The 18,087-nt window shown below is 52.5% G+C and overlaps 1 long non-coding RNA gene across 1 annotated transcript in view; it reads right to left on the minus strand.

The window, feature by feature from the left end:
• LOC138919311 (uncharacterized) overlaps nucleotides 1–18,087 on the minus strand; it is a 150,984-nt gene that overhangs the window by 88,495 nt on the left and 44,402 nt on the right. Inside the window, exons 10-12 of the long non-coding RNA XR_011429420.1 lie at nucleotides 12,652–13,207; nucleotides 7,237–7,792; nucleotides 1,697–2,252 (exon numbers count right to left, since the gene is read on the minus strand). This is a non-coding gene — a long non-coding RNA (uncharacterized lncRNA). The remainder of the gene's footprint in view (nucleotides 1–1,696; nucleotides 2,253–7,236; nucleotides 7,793–12,651; nucleotides 13,208–18,087) is intronic.

The raw sequence follows: 18,087 nt of genomic DNA on the forward strand, positions 1-18,087 counted from the left end.
CTTTCTCTGGGACCATTCCCCAGGCACCTATTCCTGCCAGGCAGAATAGGGAAGATGTTCAAGGGATGCCCCGATCATCCCTTGCTACAGGAACCCCAGTGGGGGGATTTTCAAGGTAATGGCTCCCTTTCTCTGGGACCATACGCCAGGCACCTATTCCTGCCAGGCAGAATAGGGAAGATGTTCAAGGGATGCCCCCATCATCCCTTGCTACAGGAACCCCAATGGGGGGATTTTCAAGGTAATGGCTCCTTTTCTTTCTCCTTTTCTCTCCTGGGGACCATACGCCAGGCACCTATTACTGTCAGGCAGAATAGGGAAGATGTTCAAGGGATGCCCCCATCATCCCTTGCTACAGGAACTCCATTGGGGGGCATCTTCTACAGTCTGTGGTTAGTACACCTAGCTATGCTGCTTTTGCCCTGGGGTCTTCCAGCCTTGTGGCTGGCGGCTGGGTGCCTTCTACTGGTGCTGTGCAGAGGCTTTCCCTAAGGCTTCTGTGAGCCTGTAGGGCTTCCCCCTAGGCTACTAAGCTGGGTCTCTGGAACTCTCTCCAGCCCCAGTCCTCTCCGAGATCTCCGGCAATCCCTAGCCTCACCGGGTGGGCAACGGCAGCTGGGGGTCGCCCCGCCCTCTGGGCTTCTCTCCGGGCCTCTGCCGGGAGCTCTGAATGCACAGCGTGGCCCCTCTGCTACCGGCAGACAGAGATTTTTGTCTGCTGCCTGGCGGAGCTCCGGCGCTTCCCCTCCGGGTCGCCGGACCCGCCTTTGAAAGTTCCCCCACCCCGGTCCTCTCCGAGATCTCCGGCAATCCCTAGTCCCACGGGGCGGGCAACGGCAGCTGGGGGTCGCCCCGCGCTCTGGGCTTCTCTCCGGGCCTCTGCCGGGAGCCCTGAGTGCTCAGCGTGGCCCCTCTGCTACCGGCAGACAGAGAGTTTTGTCTGCTGCCTGGGGGAGCTCCGGCGCTTCCCCTCCGGGTCGCCGATCCGGCCTTTGAAAGTTCCCCCGCCCCGGTCCTCTCCGAGATCTCCGGCAATCCCTAGTCCCCCGGGGCGGGCAACGGCAGCTGGGGGTCGCCCCACGCTCTGGGCTTCTGTCCGGGCCTCTGCCGGGAGCCCTGAGTGCTCAGCGTGGCCCCTCTGCTACCGGCAGACAGAGAGTTTTGTCTGCTGCCTGGCGGAGCTCCGGCGCTTCCCCTCCGGGTCGCCGATCCGGCCTTTGAAAGTTCCCCCGCCCCGGTCCTCTCCGAGATCTCCGGCAATCCCTAGTCCCCCGGGGCGGGCAACGGCAGCTGGGGGTCGCCCCGCCCTCTGGGCTTCTGTCCGGGCCTCTGCCGGGAGCCCTGAGTGCTCAGCGTGGCCCCTCTGCTACCGGCAGACTGAGAGTTTTGTCTGCTGCCTGGCGGAGCTCCGGCGCTTCCCCACCGGGTCGCCGGACCCGCCTTTGAAAGTTCCCCCGCCCCGGTCCTCTCCGAGATCTCCGGCAATCCCTAGTCCCACGGGGCGGGCAACGGCAGCTGGGAGACCTCCGTGCCCTCCGTGTCTCTCTCTGGGACCCTCCGGGCGCCCCGAGCACCAGGCCGGGTCTCCCCGCCAATGGCGGGGAGAGACTCTCCCCGCGGGCTCAGGTGTGCAACTCCAAAGTTTCCCTCTGCGTTTAGGAGTAATTGCGGGGGGTTTAAGTAGGGTTCTGGTCACCTGTTTCCACCGTCGCTCCTCTGTTGTGTTCTCGCTCCTGCCCTAGATGTGTGTGGATCCTCTGGGGGCGTCCGTTGGAAGAAAGCCGCTTGCGGGTACTAGGCTGCCCGTCGGGGTCGGAGAGTTTTCACCTATTTCCACATCCTCCCGGAGGAAAGTCCGTCCGCCTTCCGATGTATAGTCGCGTGGGTGTCTCAGACGTCCTGAGATGCTGTCTGGATATCCTTTGTCAAGCGATAAGTGTCCAAATAATTGTAGACTCGAAGGGCGAGAGACAAAGAGGACTACTCACGGCGCCATCTTGGAATTCCTCAAGTATAATCTCTTAAAGAAGAGTCTGGTTAAGAACTATTCCTGAATATCAAGTTATGATACTAAATTTACCTTTTTTGGTTGGTGTGCTGGTATTCGTGAAAGAAAAATAGGCTTATCATGTCTATAAACACCCACTATAAGTGGTCATCGCTGAGGTTTCTCAATTTTTTCAGTCGCTTTTCCTCTAGGTATTTCTGGAACATTTGTCTTCGTTGATCACTTAGAAGAGACTTTGCTGATCCTAAGCAGGGGGGAAAATAGCATATAAAACATTCAAATAAAAAGTTATCCAAATGTCTAAAATACCATCGTCTAACTTCAACAGCTGCTAAGCAATACTTTCAGTAACTTCGTATTGATTCCTTAGCACGCTAACCACACAAGTCATTTCAACCCCTGTTTTAAAATTTCTCTCCCTTTTGCCTTCTCTTGTTCACAAATTAACTGCTTGCCATCCACTAGGCATGCATTACTTCACTTTTAAATTAATTAACTTCTATGATCACCCACCTCCAAGCTGACCTCCAACAATTCTCACCTCCTGGTAGTCACGCCCTTGTGTTGTCCCCTCCACACAGAATAGGGCTGAGCTGTGTCACCAAGAAAAGTGTGGGAATGATGGAGTGTGGCTTCCAAGACTGTATCATTAAAGACAGTGCAGCTTGGCCCTGCTCTCTCTCAGATCACTTGCGCTGGGGAAGTCAGTGGCCATGTGGAACCTTAAGGAGACTCAAGCAGCCCTATGGAGACGCCACATGACGAAGAACTAAGGCCTCCTGCCAAAAGCCAGCATCGACTTGCCAGTCATGTGAGTGAGTCATCTTGGAAGCAGCTCCTCTGCTGGGAGCCGTGGCTACATCATTTGATTGGCTGTTTGACAGGGACCAGCCGATTAACGCTGAGGGGTGCAGGGCCGCCCCTTGGTGAAGAATAACCGGCCAGCCCCTCACATAGTTCTGAAACCTGTGCTGCTTCTAATTGCCCTTCATTCCTTTTCCTTTCTTAACCTCCAGTTTTCACTCCTTTGGGTGGCTGCTTGGGAGGCACTATCTCCTGGGAAAATTAGATAGCATAAGAGAATGTGACCACCTGCAGGTAACTTTCAAGATATTTTTCAGTTAATTATTGGAGGAGCACACAGTCCCATTTGAGACAATCAGAAAGGAATCCTGCCCAGATAAGATGTCGAATCAGGTTTATGGCCTCCATCTGGTTAATGTTTCCTTCTCCCTCCAGTTCTTTGTCTAAATATATATGCATGGTCCTTCTAAGTTTGCTGGTTAATTGGATGATCAAGAAGTATCTATATATTATTCTTGACCTTCTGCTTTCTGTTAAAATGCTATAGAGGTTTTCTCCTAAAAGCAATAAATAATAAATAATTGATGAGTAGAAGGGCCGAGGGGTGCAGGGATGCCCCTCGGTGAAGAATGGCCGGCCGACACCCCTGATATTTTCTGAATTATATGCATGCTTTCTAGCAAGGTTATGTCTGTACTTATTTCTCTTTTTTATTCTTGAAGCTACATAGTTTAGCTTAGCTTTTCAGCCCTTTACTTTACTAACAAAGTGATACTTTCTCTGGCAGTGTGCTTAAGGGACTGTTAGCTCCACAATCTAAAAGACAAAGGAATGCTTTCACCCCCTAAAGGGCGCAGAAATGTAAAGATGTTTAACTGCCCGCTGAGAATGCAGATAGCCCTGTGGATAAGACACCCTGGAGTCGCCTTTTGTTCCCATTAACCGTCTACACTAATAGCGTAAATGATTGAGGGAGGCAGGGATGGCTCCACCAGGATGCAACCAGACGGACTGCTGTCCTGTCCGGAGGCCTGGACCTTCTCTCTTGGATTTAACTTTACCATGAATCACAACAGACGCCTAGGTACCTATCTCCTTTAGCTTAGAGAAAACAAACACCAGTTAATTGCGGAGAAGACTACCATTAACCTTATGCTCTATAGAATAGAATGCTAATAAATATTCTTGTGCTCGTTTTTTATTTCCTTATCTCTCTGAGAATATTTGTAGAACTATTTCTGTACTAATCCTGAAAAATATATAAACGACACTTGTGCACAGTAAAGTCGGACTTGCTAACACCAACCCAAGTCTCACGTCCCCTTTATTTCCCCCTCACTCATCGTGCCGACGCCGTCCACCCCTCAGGAACCTGGACTCCGCCGGGGCGGGACCCCGGCACTCCTCCAGCCTCAGTCAAGCTTCAGAGGCACCCCTGGATGACACCTTGACTGCAACCTGTCAGATTCCTTACCTCCCACCTATGATTCTCAACTCAGGTTTCTACTATGTACTCTCATGTTTATTTAAACTTGTTTGAAAAATGTGAGTGGCTACTGATGTGGATTAAGGCTGCCCCAGCTAGAGAAGCCCAAGGTGACCTGGCCTACATGCCAAACTATACGACCCAGTGGACTTTTTTTATGGTATGAATTAGGACCGCCCCAGGGAGAGAAGCCTGGGGCATCCTCACCTGCATGCCGATCTATATGGCCAGATTCGTATCTAAAGTTATATGACCGCACAATAACCAGACCCCATCTGCACTGAAATCATTTAATGACTTTTTACATCATCTTTTCTTTTTTTTTCCAGTAAAAATAAGTCACGTACCCATGCCTTATAAAATTAGCCCTAACCCTCAACTCAGGGCAGCAGCAGGAGCTCTGACTGCCCGTGGGTCCTGTCCCCACGCACCAGCTCTGCCTGCCCATGGGTCCTGTCCCCATGCCAGCGGGGGCAGCAGCAGCGGCAGCAGCAGGAGCTCTGACTGCCTGTGGGTCTTGTCCCCACACACTAGCTCTGCCTGCCCATGGGACCTGTCCCCATGCCAGCGGGGGCAGCAGCAGGAGCTCTGACTGCCCGTGGGTCTTGTCCCCACACACCAGCTCTGCCTGCCCATGGGTCCTGTCCCCATGCTATTCCTCACTATTCTCTAAATAAAAGAGCACTACTGCCAGATCTTGAGAGTCTAAGAAATCTTTCTTTCGACTCCTCGGCTCACCGATCCCGCATCATTTCTGGTGGCCCGTACGGGGACTTGCTTTATCGGCTTGTGAGCTCGAGTTCTGGTAAGTGCCCTTTTCTTCCTTATGCCTTTCTCTTTTTCAAGGATGGATCTAGATTCACTGCTCCATCGGGAACTTTCTTGGATGGCTGTATGAATCCACGTTTGCTGCCCATGGCTACTCTATGGGGCAAATTGTGGCATTCAGCTTGAAGAGATTCAGTACCTTAAGCCTCAGGGTGATGGAGAATGAATTAATCCATTCCTTCCTGACTCTATCTCTAATAGACAAATTTTACGTGGGCGCGGGTCGGCCACTTAAGTCATTAGGACGGCCGCAAATCTCCAAGACTCCCGTGGAAGGTTTCTTTTCCTAAGGCTGGATTGGGATCCCTCCCTCTGGCACCTGACCACGCTCTGAACTGCGAGGAAAGTCCCACTCGGGACTCCAGTTCAAGGGAAGTACCAAACTCTAACCTTTGGTGGAGTATGGGAACCCCTTCTTGGGAGAATGGCTCCAGGATGCAATTGGGTAGAATGTCCCCCAGACTGGCGGAAAATTCCTCACTGTCTTTCTCTTTCTCACTGTCTTTGTCCTTTTCTCTCCTGGGACCATACGCCAGGCACCTATTCCTGCCAGGCAGAATAGGGAAGATGTTCAAGGGATGCCCCCATCATCCCTTGCTACAGGAACCCCAATGGGGGGATTTTCAAGGTAATGGCTCCCTTTCTCTGGGACCATTCCCCAGGCACCTATTCCTGCCAGGCAGAATAGGGAAGATGTTCAAGGGATGCCCCGATCATCCCTTGCTACAGGAACCCCAGTGGGGGGATTTTCAAGGTAATGGCTCCCTTTCTCTGGGACCATACGCCAGGCACCTATTCCTGCCAGGCAGAATAGGGAAGATGTTCAAGGGATGCCCCCATCATCCCTTGCTACAGGAACCCCAGTGGGGGGATTTTCAAGGTAATGGCTCCTTTTCTTTCTCCTTTTCTCTCCTGGGGACCATACGCCAGGCACCTATTACTGTCAGGCAGAATAGGGAAGATGTTCAAGGGATGCCCCCATCATCCCTTGCTACAGGAACTCCATTGGGGGGCATCTTCTACAGTCTGTGGTTAGTACACCTAGCTATGCTGCTTTTGCCCTGGGGTCTTCCAGCCTTGTGGCTGGCGGCTGGGTGCCTTCTACTGGTGCTGTGCAGAGGCTTTCCCTAAGGCTTCTGTGAGCCTGTAGGGCTTCCCCCTAGGCTACTAAGCTGGGTCTCTGGAACTCTCTCCAGCCCCAGTCCTCTCCGAGATCTCCGGCAATCCCTAGCCTCACCGGGCGGGCAACGGCAGCTGGGCGTCGCCCCGCCCTCTGGGCTTCTCTCCGGGCCTCTGCCGGGAGCCCTGAGTGCTCAGCGTGGCCCCTCTGCTACCGGCAGACAGAGAGTTTTGTCTGCTGCCTGGGGGAGCTCCGGCACTTCCCCTCTGGGTCGCCGATCCGGCCTTTGAAAGTTCCCCCGCCCCGGTCCTCTCCGAGATCTCCGGCAATCCCTAGTCCCATGGGGCGGGCAACGGCAGCTGGGGGTCGCCCCGCGCTCTGGGCTTCTGTCCGGGCCTCTGCCGGGAGCCCTGAGTGCTCAGCGTGGCCCCTCTGCTACCGGCAGACAGAGAGTTTTGTCTGCTGCCTGGGGGAGCTCCGGCGCTTCCCCTCCGGGTCGCCGATCCGGCCTTTGAAAGTTCCCCCGCCCCGGTCCTCTCCGAGATCTCCGGCAATCCCTAGTCCCCCGGGGCGGGCAACGGCAGCTGGGGGTCGCCCCGCCCTCTGGGCTTCTGTCCGGGCCTCTGCCGGGAGCCCTGAGTGCTCAGCGTGGCCCCTCTGCTACCGGCAGACTGAGAGTTTTGTCTGCTGCCTGGCGGAGCTCCGGCGCTTCCCCACCGGGTCGCCGGACCCGCCTTTGAAAGTTCCCCCGCCCCGGTCCTCTCCGAGATCTCCGGCAATCCCTAGTCCCACGGGGTGGGCAACGGCAGCTGGGAGACCTCCGTGCCCTCCGTGTCTCTCTCTGGGACCCTCCGGGCGCCCCGAGCACCAGGCCGGGTCTCCCCGCCAATGGCGGGGAGAGACTCTCCCCGCGGGCTCAGGTGTGCAACTCCAAAGTTTCCCTCTGCGTTTAGGAGTAATTGCGGGGGGTTTAAGTAGGGTTCTGGTCACCTGTTTCCACCGTCGCTCCTCTGTTGTGTTCTCGCTCCTGCCCTAGATGTGTGTGGATCCTCTGGGGGCGTCCGTTGGAAGAAAGCCGCTTGCGGGTACTAGGCTGCCCGTCGGGGTCGGAGAGTTTTCACCTATTTCCACATCCTCCCGGAGGAAAGTCCGTCCGCCTTCCGATGTATAGTCGCGTGGGTGTCTCAGACGTCCTGAGATGCTGTCTGGATATCCTTTGTCAAGCGATAAGTGTCCAAATAATTGTAGACTCGAAGGGCGAGAGACAAAGAGGACTACTCACGGCGCCATCTTGGAATTCCTCAAGTATAATCTCTTAAAGAAAAGTCTGGTTAAGAACTATTCCTGAATATCAAGTTATGATACTAAATTTACCTTTTTTGGTTGGTGTGCTGGTATTCGTGAAAGAAAAATAGGCTTATCATGTCTATAAACACCCACTATAAGTGGTCATCGCTGAGGTTTCTCAATTTTTTCAGTCGCTTTTCCTCTAGGTATTTCTGGAACATTTGTCTTCGTTGATCACTTAGAAGAGACTTTGCTGATCCTAAGCAGGGGGGAAAATAGCATATAAAACATTCAAATAAAAAGTTATCCAAATGTCTAAAATACCATCGTCTAACTTCAACAGCTGCTAAGCAATACTTTCAGTAACTTCGTATTGATTCCTTAGCACGCTAACCACACAAGTCATTTCAACCCCTGTTTTAAAATTTCTCTCCCTTTTGCCTTCTCTTGTTCACAAATTAACTGCTTGCCATCCACTAGGCATGCATTACTTCACTTTTAAATTAATTAACTTCTATGATCACCCACCTCCAAGCTGACCTCCAACAATTCTCACCTCCTGGTAGTCACGCCCTTGTGTTGTCCCCTCCACACAGAATAGGGCTGAGCTGTGTCACCAAGAAAAGTGTGGGAATGATGGAGTGTGGCTTCCAAGACTGTATCATTAAAGACAGTGCAGCTTGGCCCTGCTCTCTCTCAGATCACTTGCGCTGGGGAAGTCAGTGGCCATGTGGAACCTTAAGGAGACTCAAGCAGCCCTATGGAGACGCCACATGACGAAGAACTAAGGCCTCCTGCCAAAAGCCAGCATCGACTTGCCAGTCATGTGAGTGAGTCATCTTGGAAGCAGCTCCTCTGCTGGGAGCCGTGGCTACATCATTTGATTGGCTGTTTGACAGGGACCAGCCGATTAACGCTGAGGGGTGCAGGGCCGCCCCTTGGTGAAGAATAACCGGCCAGCCCCTCACATAGTTCTGAAACCTGTGCTGCTTCTAATTGCCCTTCATTCCTTTTCCTTTCTTAACCTCCAGTTTTCACTCCTTTGGGTGGCTGCTTGGGAGGCACTATCTCCTGGGAAAATTAGATAGCATAAGAGAATGTGACCACCTGCAGGTAACTTTCAAGATATTTTTCAGTTAATTATTGGAGGAGCACACAGTCCCATTTGAGACAATCAGAAAGGAATCCTGCCCAGATAAGATGTCGAATCAGGTTTATGGCCTCCATCTGGTTAATGTTTCCTTCTCCCTCCAGTTCTTTGTCTAAATATATATGCATGGTCCTTCTAAGTTTGCTGGTTAATTGGATGATCAAGAAGTATCTATATATTATTCTTGACCTTCTGCTTTCTGTTAAAATGCTATAGAGGTTTTCTCCTAAAAGCAATAAATAATAAATAATTGATGAGTAGAAGGGCCGAGGGGTGCAGGGATGCCCCTCGGTGAAGAATGGCCGGCCGACACCCCTGATATTTTCTGAATTATATGCATGCTTTCTAGCAAGGTTATGTCTGTACTTATTTCTCTTTTTTATTCTTGAAGCTACATAGTTTAGCTTAGCTTTTCAGCCCTTTACTTTACTAACAAAGTGATACTTTCTCTGGCAGTGTGCTTAAGGGACTGTTAGCTCCACAATCTAAAAGACAAAGGAATGCTTTCACCCCCTAAAGGGCGCAGAAATGTAAAGATGTTTAACTGCCCGCTGAGAATGCAGATAGCCCTGTGGATAAGACACCCTGGAGTCGCCTTTTGTTCCCATTAACCGTCTACACTAATAGCGTAAATGATTGAGGGAGGCAGGGATGGCTCCACCAGGATGCAACCAGACGGACTGCTGTCCTGTCCGGAGGCCTGGACCTTCTCTCTTGGATTTAACTTTACCATGAATCACAACAGACGCCTAGGTACCTATCTCCTTTAGCTTAGAGAAAACAAACACCAGTTAATTGCGGAGAAGACTACCATTAACCTTATGCTCTATAGAATAGAATGCTAATAAATATTCTTGTGCTCGTTTTTTATTTCCTTATCTCTCTGAGAATATTTGTAGAACTATTTCTGTACTAATCCTGAAAAATATATAAACGACACTTGTGCACAGTAAAGTCGGACTTGCTAACACCAACCCAAGTCTCACGTCCCCTTTATTTCCCCCTCACTCATCGTGCCGACGCCGTCCACCCCTCAGGAACCTGGACTCCGCCGGGGCGGGACCCCGGCACTCCTCCAGCCTCAGTCAAGCTTCAGAGGCACCCCTGGATGACACCTTGACTGCAACCTGTCAGATTCCTTACCTCCCACCTATGATTCTCAACTCAGGTTTCTACTATGTACTCTCATGTTTATTTAAACTTGTTTGAAAAATGTGAGTGGCTACTGATGTGGATTAAGGCTGCCCCAGCTAGAGAAGCCCAAGGTGACCTGGCCTACATGCCAAACTATACGACCCAGTGGACTTTTTTTATGGTATGAATTAGGACCGCCCCAGGGAGAGAAGCCTGGGGCATCCTCACCTGCATGCCGATCTATATGGCCAGATTCGTATCTAAAGTTATATGACCGCACAATAACCAGACCCCATCTGCACTGAAATCATTTAATGACTTTTTACATCATCTTTTCTTTTTTTCTCCAGTAAAAATAAGTCACGTACCCATGCCTTATAAAATTAGCCCTAACCCTCAACTCAGGGCAGCAGCAGGAGCTCTGACTGCCCGTGGGTCCTGTCCCCACGCACCAGCTCTGCCTGCCCATGGGTCCTGTCCCCATGCCAGCGGGGGCAGCAGCAGCGGCAGCAGCAGGAGCTCTGACTGCCCGTGGGTCCTGTCCCCACGCACCAGCTCTGCCTGCCCATGGGTCCTGTCCCCATGCCAGCGGGGGCAGCAGCAGCGGCAGCAGCAGGAGCTCTGACTGCCTGTGGGTCTTGTCCCCACACACTAGCTCTGCCTGCCCATGGGACCTGTCCCCATGCCAGCGGGGGCAGCAGCAGGAGCTCTGACTGCCCGTGGGTCTTGTCCCCACACACCAGCTCTGCCTGCCCATGGGTCCTGTCCCCATGCTATTCCTCACTATTCTCTAAATAAAAGAGCACTACTGCCAGATCTTGAGAGTCTAAGAAATCTTTCTTTCGACTCCTCGGCTCACCGATCCCGCATCATTTCTGGTGGCCCGTACGGGGACTTGCTTTATCGGCTTGTGAGCTCGAGTTCTGGTAAGTGCCCTTTTCTTCCTTATGCCTTTCTCTTTTTCAAGGATGGATCTAGATTCACTGCTCCATCGGGAACTTTCTTGGATGGCTGTATGAATCCACGTTTGCTGCCCATGGCTACTCTATGGGGCAAATTGTGGCATTCAGCTTGAAGAGATTCAGTACCTTAAGCCTCAGGGTGATGGAGAATGAATTAATCCATTCCTTCCTGACTCTATCTCTAATAGACAAATTTTACGTGGGCGCGGGTCGGCCACTTAAGTCATTAGGACGGCCGCAAATCTCCAAGACTCCCGTGGAAGGTTTCTTTTCCTAAGGCTGGATTGGGATCCCTCCCTCTGGCACCTGACCACACTCTGAACTGCGAGGAAAGTCCCACTCGGGACTCCAGTTCAAGGGAAGTACCAAACTCTAACCTTTGGTGGAGTATGGGAACCCCTTCTTGGGAGAATGGCTCCAGGATGCAATTGGGTAGAATGTCCCCCAGACTGGCGGAAAATTCCTCACTGTCTTTCTCTTTCTCACTGTCTTTGTCCTTTTCTCTCCTGGGACCATACGCCAGGCACCTATTCCTGCCAGGCAGAATAGGGAAGATGTTCAAGGGATGCCCCCATCATCCCTTGCTACAGGAACCCCAATGGGGGGATTTTCAAGGTAATGGCTCCCTTTCTCTGGGACCATTCCCCAGGCACCTATTCCTGCCAGGCAGAATAGGGAAGATGTTCAAGGGATGCCCCCATCATCCCTTGCTACAGGAACCCCAGTGGGGGGATTTTCAAGGTAATGGCTCCCTTTCTCTGGGACCATACGCCAGGCACCTATTCCTGCCAGGCAGAATAGGGAAGATGTTCAAGGGATGCCCCCATCATCCCTTGCTACAGGAACCCCAATGGGGGGATTTTCAAGGTAATGGCTCCTTTTCTTTCTCCTTTTCTCTCCTGGGGACCATACGCCAGGCACCTATTACTGTCAGGCAGAATAGGGAAGATGTTCAAGGGATGCCCCCATCATCCCTTGCTACAGGAACTCCATTGGGGGGCATCTTCTACAGTCTGTGGTTAGTACACCTAGCTATGCTGCTTTTGCCCTGGGGTCTTCCAGCCTTGTGGCTGGCGGCTGGGTGCCTTCTACTGGTGCTGTGCAGAGGCTTTCCCTAAGGCTTCTGTGAGCCTGTAGGGCTTCCCCCTAGGCTACTAAGCTGGGTCTCTGGAACTCTCTCCAGCCCCAGTCCTCTCCGAGATCTCCGGCAATCCCTAGCCTCACCGGGTGGGCAACGGCAGCTGGGGGTCGCCCCGCCCTCTGGGCTTCTCTCCGGGCCTCTGCCGGGAGCTCTGAATGCACAGCGTGGCCCCTCTGCTACCGGCAGACAGAGATTTTTGTCTGCTGCCTGGGGGAGCTCCGGCGCTTCCCCTCCGGGTCGCCGATCCGGCCTTTGAAAGTTCCCCCGCCCCGGTCCTCTCCGAGATCTCCGGCAATCCCTAGTCCCCCGGGGCGGGCAACGGCAGCTGGGGGTCGCCCCGCCCTCTGGGCTTCTCTCCGGGCCTCTGCCGGGAGCCCTGAGTGCTCAGCGTGGCCCCTCTGCTACCGGCAGACTGAGAGTTTTGTCTGCTGCCTGGCGGAGCTCCGGCGCTTCCCCACCGGGTCGCCGGACCCGCCTTTGAAAGTTCCCCCGCCCCGGTCCTCTCCGAGATCTCCGGCAATCCCTAGTCCCACGGGGCGGGCAACGGCAGCTGGGAGACCTCCGTGCCCTCCGTGTCTCTCTCTGGGACCCTCCGGGCGCCCCGAGCACCAGGCCGGGTCTCCCCGCCAATGGCGGGGAGAGACTCTCCCCGCGGGCTCAGGTGTGCAACTCCAAAGTTTCCCTCTGCGTTTAGGAGTAATTGCGGGGGGTTTAAGTAGGGTTCTGGTCACCTGTTTCCACCGTCGCTCCTCTGTTGTGTTCTCGCTCCTGCCCTAGATGTGTGTGGATCCTCTGGGGGCGTCCGTTGGAAGAAAGCCGCTTGCGGGTACTAGGCTGCCCGTCGGGGTCGGAGAGTTTTCACCTATTTCCACATCCTCCCGGAGGAAAGTCCGTCCGCCTTCCGATGTATAGTCGCGTGGGTGTCTCAGACGTCCTGAGATGCTGTCTGGATATCCTTTGTCAAGCGATAAGTGTCCAAATAATTGTAGACTCGAAGGGCGAGAGACAAAGAGGACTACTCACGGCGCCATCTTGGAATTCCTCAAGTATAATCTCTTAAAGAAGAGTCTGGTTAAGAACTATTCCTGAATATCAAGTTATGATACTAAATTTACCTTTTTTGGTTGGTGTGCTGGTATTCGTGAAAGAAAAATAGGCTTATCATGTCTATAAACACCCACTATAAGTGGTCATCGCTGAGGTTTCTCAATTTTTTCAGTCGCTTTTCCTCTAGGTATTTCTGGAACATTTGTCTTCGTTGATCACTTAGAAGAGACTTTGCTGATCCTAAGCAGGGGGGAAAATAGCATATAAAACATTCAAATAAAAAGTTATCCAAATGTCTAAAATACCATTGTCTAACTTCAACAGCTGCTAAGCAATACTTTCAGTAACTTCGTATTGATTCCTTAGCACGCTAACCACACAAGTCATTTCAACCCCTGTTTTAAAATTTCTCTCCCTTTTGCCTTCTCTTGTTCACAAATTAACTGCTTGCCATCCACTAGGCATGCATTACTTCACTTTTAAATTAATTAACTTCTATGATCACCCACCTCCAAGCTGACCTCCAACAATTCTCACCTCCTGGTAGTCACGCCCTTGTGTTGTCCCCTCCACACAGAATAGGGCTGAGCTGTGTCACCAAGAAAAGTGTGGGAATGATGGAGTGTGGCTTCCAAGACTGTATCATTAAAGACAGTGCAGCTTGGCCCTGCTCTCTCTCAGATCACTTGCGCTGGGGAAGTCAGTGGCCATGTGGAACCTTAAGGAGACTCAAGCAGCCCTATGGAGACGCCACATGACGAAGAACTAAGGCCTCCTGCCAAAAGCCAGCATCGACTTGCCAGTCATGTGAGTGAGTCATCTTGGAAGCAGCTCCTCTGCTGGGAGCCGTGGCTACATCATTTGATTGGCTGTTTGACAGGGACCAGCCGATTAACGCTGAGGGGTGCAGGGCCGCCCCTTGGTGAAGAATAACCGGCCAGCCCCTCACATAGTTCTGAAACCTGTGCTGCTTCTAATTGCCCTTCATTCCTTTTCCTTTCTTAACCTCCAGTTTTCACTCCTTTGGGTGGCTGCTTGGGAGGCACTATCTCCTGGGAAAATTAGATAGCATAAGAGAATGTGACCACCTGCAGGTAACTTTCAAGATATTTTTCAGTTAATTATTGGAGGAGCACACAGTCCCATTTGAGACAATCAGAAAGGAATCCTGCCCAGATAAGATGTCGAATCAGGTTTATGGCCTCCATCTGGTTAATGTTTCCTTCTCCCTCCAGTTCTTTGTCTAAATATATATGCATGGTCCTTCTAAGTTTGCTGGTTAATTGGATGATCAAGAAGTATCTATATATTATTCTTGACCTTCTGCTTTCTGTTAAAATGCTATAGAGGTTTTCTCCTAAAAGCAATAAATAATAAATAATTGATGAGTAGAAGGGCCGAGGGGTGCAGGGATGCCCCTCGGTGAAGAATGGCCGGCCGACACCCCTGATATTTTCTGAATTATATGCATGCTTTCTAGCAAGGTTATGTCTGTACTTATTTCTCTTTTTTATTCTTGAAGCTACATAGTTTAGCTTAGCTTTTCAGCCCTTTACTTTACTAACAAAGTGATACTTTCTCTGGCAGTGTGCTTAAGGGACTGTTAGCTCCACAATCTAAAAGACAAAGGAATGCTTTCACCCCCTAAAGGGCGCAGAAATGTAAAGATGTTTAACTGCCCGCTGAGAATGCAGATAGCCCTGTGGATAAGACACCCTGGAGTCGCCTTTTGTTCCCATTAACCGTCTACACTAATAGCGTAAATGATTGAGGGAGGCAGGGATGGCTCCACCAGGATGCAACCAGACGGACTGCTGTCCTGTCCGGAGGCCTGGACCTTCTCTCTTGGATTTAACTTTACCATGAATCACAACAGACGCCTAGGTACCTATCTCCTTTAGCTTAGAGAAAACAAACACCAGTTAATTGCGGAGAAGACTACCATTAACCTTATGCTCTATAGAATAGAATGCTAATAAATATTCTTGTGCTCGTTTTTTATTTCCTTATCTCTCTGAGAATATTTGTAGAACTATTTCTGTACTAATCCTGAAAAATATATAAACGACACTTGTGCACAGTAAAGTCGGACTTGCTAACACCAACCCAAGTCTCACGTCCCCTTTATTTCCCCCTCACTCATCGTGCCGACGCCGTCCACCCCTCAGGAACCTGGACTCCGCCGGGGCGGGACCCCGGCACTCCTCCAGCCTCAGTCAAGCTTCAGAGGCACCCCTGGATGACACCTTGACTGCAACCTGTCAGATTCCTTACCTCCCACCTATGATTCTCAACTCAGGTTTCTACTATGTACTCTCATGTTTATTTAAACTTGTTTGAAAAATGTGAGTGGCTACTGATGTGGATTAAGGCTGCCCCAGCTAGAGAAGCCCAAGGTGACCTGGCCTACATGCCAAACTATACGACCCAGTGGACTTTTTTTATGGTATGAATTAGGACCGCCCCAGGGAGAGAAGCCTGGGGCATCCTCACCTGCATGCCGATCTATATGGCCAGATTCGTATCTAAAGTTATATGACCGCACAATAACCAGACCCCATCTGCACTGAAATCATCTAATGACTTTTTACATCATCTTTTCTTTTTTTTTCCAGTAAAAATAAGTCACGTACCCATGCCTTATAAAATTAGCCCTAACCCTCAACTCAGGGCAGCAGCAGGAGCTCTGACTGCCCGTGGGTCCTGTCCCCACGCACCAGCTCTGCCTGCCCATGGGTCCTGTCCCCATGCCAGCGGGGGCAGCAGCAGCGGCAGCAGCAGGAGCTCTGACTGCCCGTGGGTCCTGTCCCCACGCACCAGCTCTGCCTGCCCATGGGTCCTGTCCCCATGCCAGCGGGGGCAGCAGCAGCGGCAGCAGCAGGAGCTCTGACTGCCTGTGGGTCTTGTCCCCACACACTAGCTCTGCCTGCCCATGGGACCTGTCCCCATGCCAGCGGGGGCAGCAGCAGGAGCTCTGACTGCCCGTGGGTCTTGTCCCCACACACCAGCTCTGCCTGCCCATGGGTCCTGTCCCCATGCTATTCCTCACTATTCTCTAAATAAAAGAGCACTACTGCCAGATCTTGAGAGTCTAAGAAATCTTTCTTTCGACTCCTCGGCTCACCGATCCCGCATCATTTCTGGTGGCCCGTACGGGGACTTGCTTTATCGGCTTGTGAGCTCGAGTTCTGGTAAGTGCCCTTTTCTTCCTTATGCCTTTCTCTTTTTCAAGGATGGATCTAGATTCACTGCTCCATCGGGAACTTTCTTGGATGGCTGTATGAATCCACGTTTGCTGCCCATGGCTACTCTATGGGGCAAATTGTGGCATTCAGCTTGAAGAGATTCAGTACCTTAAGCCTCAGGGTGATGGAGAATGAATTAATCCATTCCTTCCTGACTCTATCTCTAATAGACAAATTTTACGTGGGCGCGGGTCGGCCACTTAAGTCATTAGGACGGCCGCAAATCTCCAAGACTCCCGTGGAAGGTTTCTTTTCCTAAGGCTGGATTGGGATCCCTCCCTCTGGCACCTGACCACGCTCTGAACTGCGAGGAAAGTCCCACTCGGGACTCCAGTTCAAGGGAAGTACCAAACTCTAACCTTTGGTGGAGTATGGGAACCCCTTCTTGGGAGAATGGCTCCAGGATGCAATTGGGTAGAATGTCCCCCAGACTGGCGGAAAATTCCTCACTGTCTTTCTCTTTCTCACTGTCTTTGTCCTTTTCTCTCCTGGGACCATACGCCAGGCACCTATTCCTGCCAGGCAGAATAGGGAAGATGTTCAAGGGATGCCCCCATCATCCCTTGCTACAGGAACCCCAATGGGGGGATTTTCAAGGTAATGGCTCCCTTTCTCTGGGACCATTCACCAGGCACCTATTCCTGCCAGGCAGAATAGGGAAGATGTTCAAGGGATGCCCCGATCATCCCTTGCTACAGGAACCCCAGTGGGGGGATTTTCAAGGTAATGGCTCCCTTTCTCTGGGACCATACGCCAGGCACCTATTCCTGCCAGGCAGAATAGGGAAGATGTTCAAGGGATGCCCCCATCATCCCTTGCTACAGGAACCCCAGTGGGGGGATTTTCAAGGTAATGGCTCCTTTTCTTTCTCCTTTTCTCTCCTGGGGACCATACGCCAGGCACCTATTACTGTCAGGCAGAATAGGGAAGATGTTCAAGGGATGCCCCCATCATCCCTTGCTACAGGAACTCCATTGGGGGGCATCTTCTACAGTCTGTGGTTAGTACACCTAGCTATGCTGCTTTTGCCCTGGGGTCTTCCAGCCTTGTGGCTGGCGGCTGGGTGCCTTCTACTGGTGCTGTGCAGAGGCTTTCCCTAAGGCTTCTGTGAGCCTGTAGGGCTTCCCCCTAGGCTACTAAGCTGGGTCTCTGGAACTCTCTCCAGCCCCAGTCCTCTCCGAGATCTCCGGCAATCCCTAGCCTCACCGGGTGGGCAACGGCAGCTGGGGGTCGCCCCGCCCTCTGGGCTTCTCTCCGGGCCTCTGCCGGGAGCTCTGAATGCTCAGCGTGGCCCCTCTGCTACCGGCAGACAGAGATTTTTGTCTGCTGCCTGGCGGAGCTCCGGCGCTTCCCCTCCGGGTCGCCGATCCGGCCTTTGAAAGTTCCCCCGCCCCGGTCCTCTCCGAGATCTCCGGCAATCCCTAGTCCCCCGGGGCGGGCAACGGCAGCTGGGGGTCGCCCCGCCCTCTGGGCTTCTCTCCGGGCCTCTGCCGGGAGCTCTGAATGCTCAGCGTGGCCCCTCTGCTACCGGCAGACAGAGAGTTTTGTCTGCTGCCTGGCGGAGCTCCGGCGCTTCCCCTCCGGGTCGCCGATCCGGCCTTTGAAAGTTCCCCCGCCCCGGTCCTCTCCGAGATCTCCGGCAATCCCTAGTCCCCCGGGGCGGGCAACGGCAGCTGGGGGTCGCCCCGCCCTCTGGGCTTCTCTCCGGGCCTCTGCCGGGAGCCCTGAGTGCTCAGCGTGGCCCCTCTGCTACCGGCAGACTGAGAGTTTTGTCTGCTGCCTGGCGGAGCTCCGGCGCTTCCCCACCGGGTCGCCGGACCCGCCTTTGAAAGTTCCCCCGCCCCGGTCCTCTCCGAGATCTCCGGCAATCCCTAG

This window comes from Equus caballus, chromosome 20, assembly GCF_041296265.1.
Source record: "Equus caballus isolate H_3958 breed thoroughbred chromosome 20, TB-T2T, whole genome shotgun sequence".
NCBI lineage: Eukaryota > Metazoa > Chordata > Mammalia > Perissodactyla > Equidae > Equus > Equus caballus.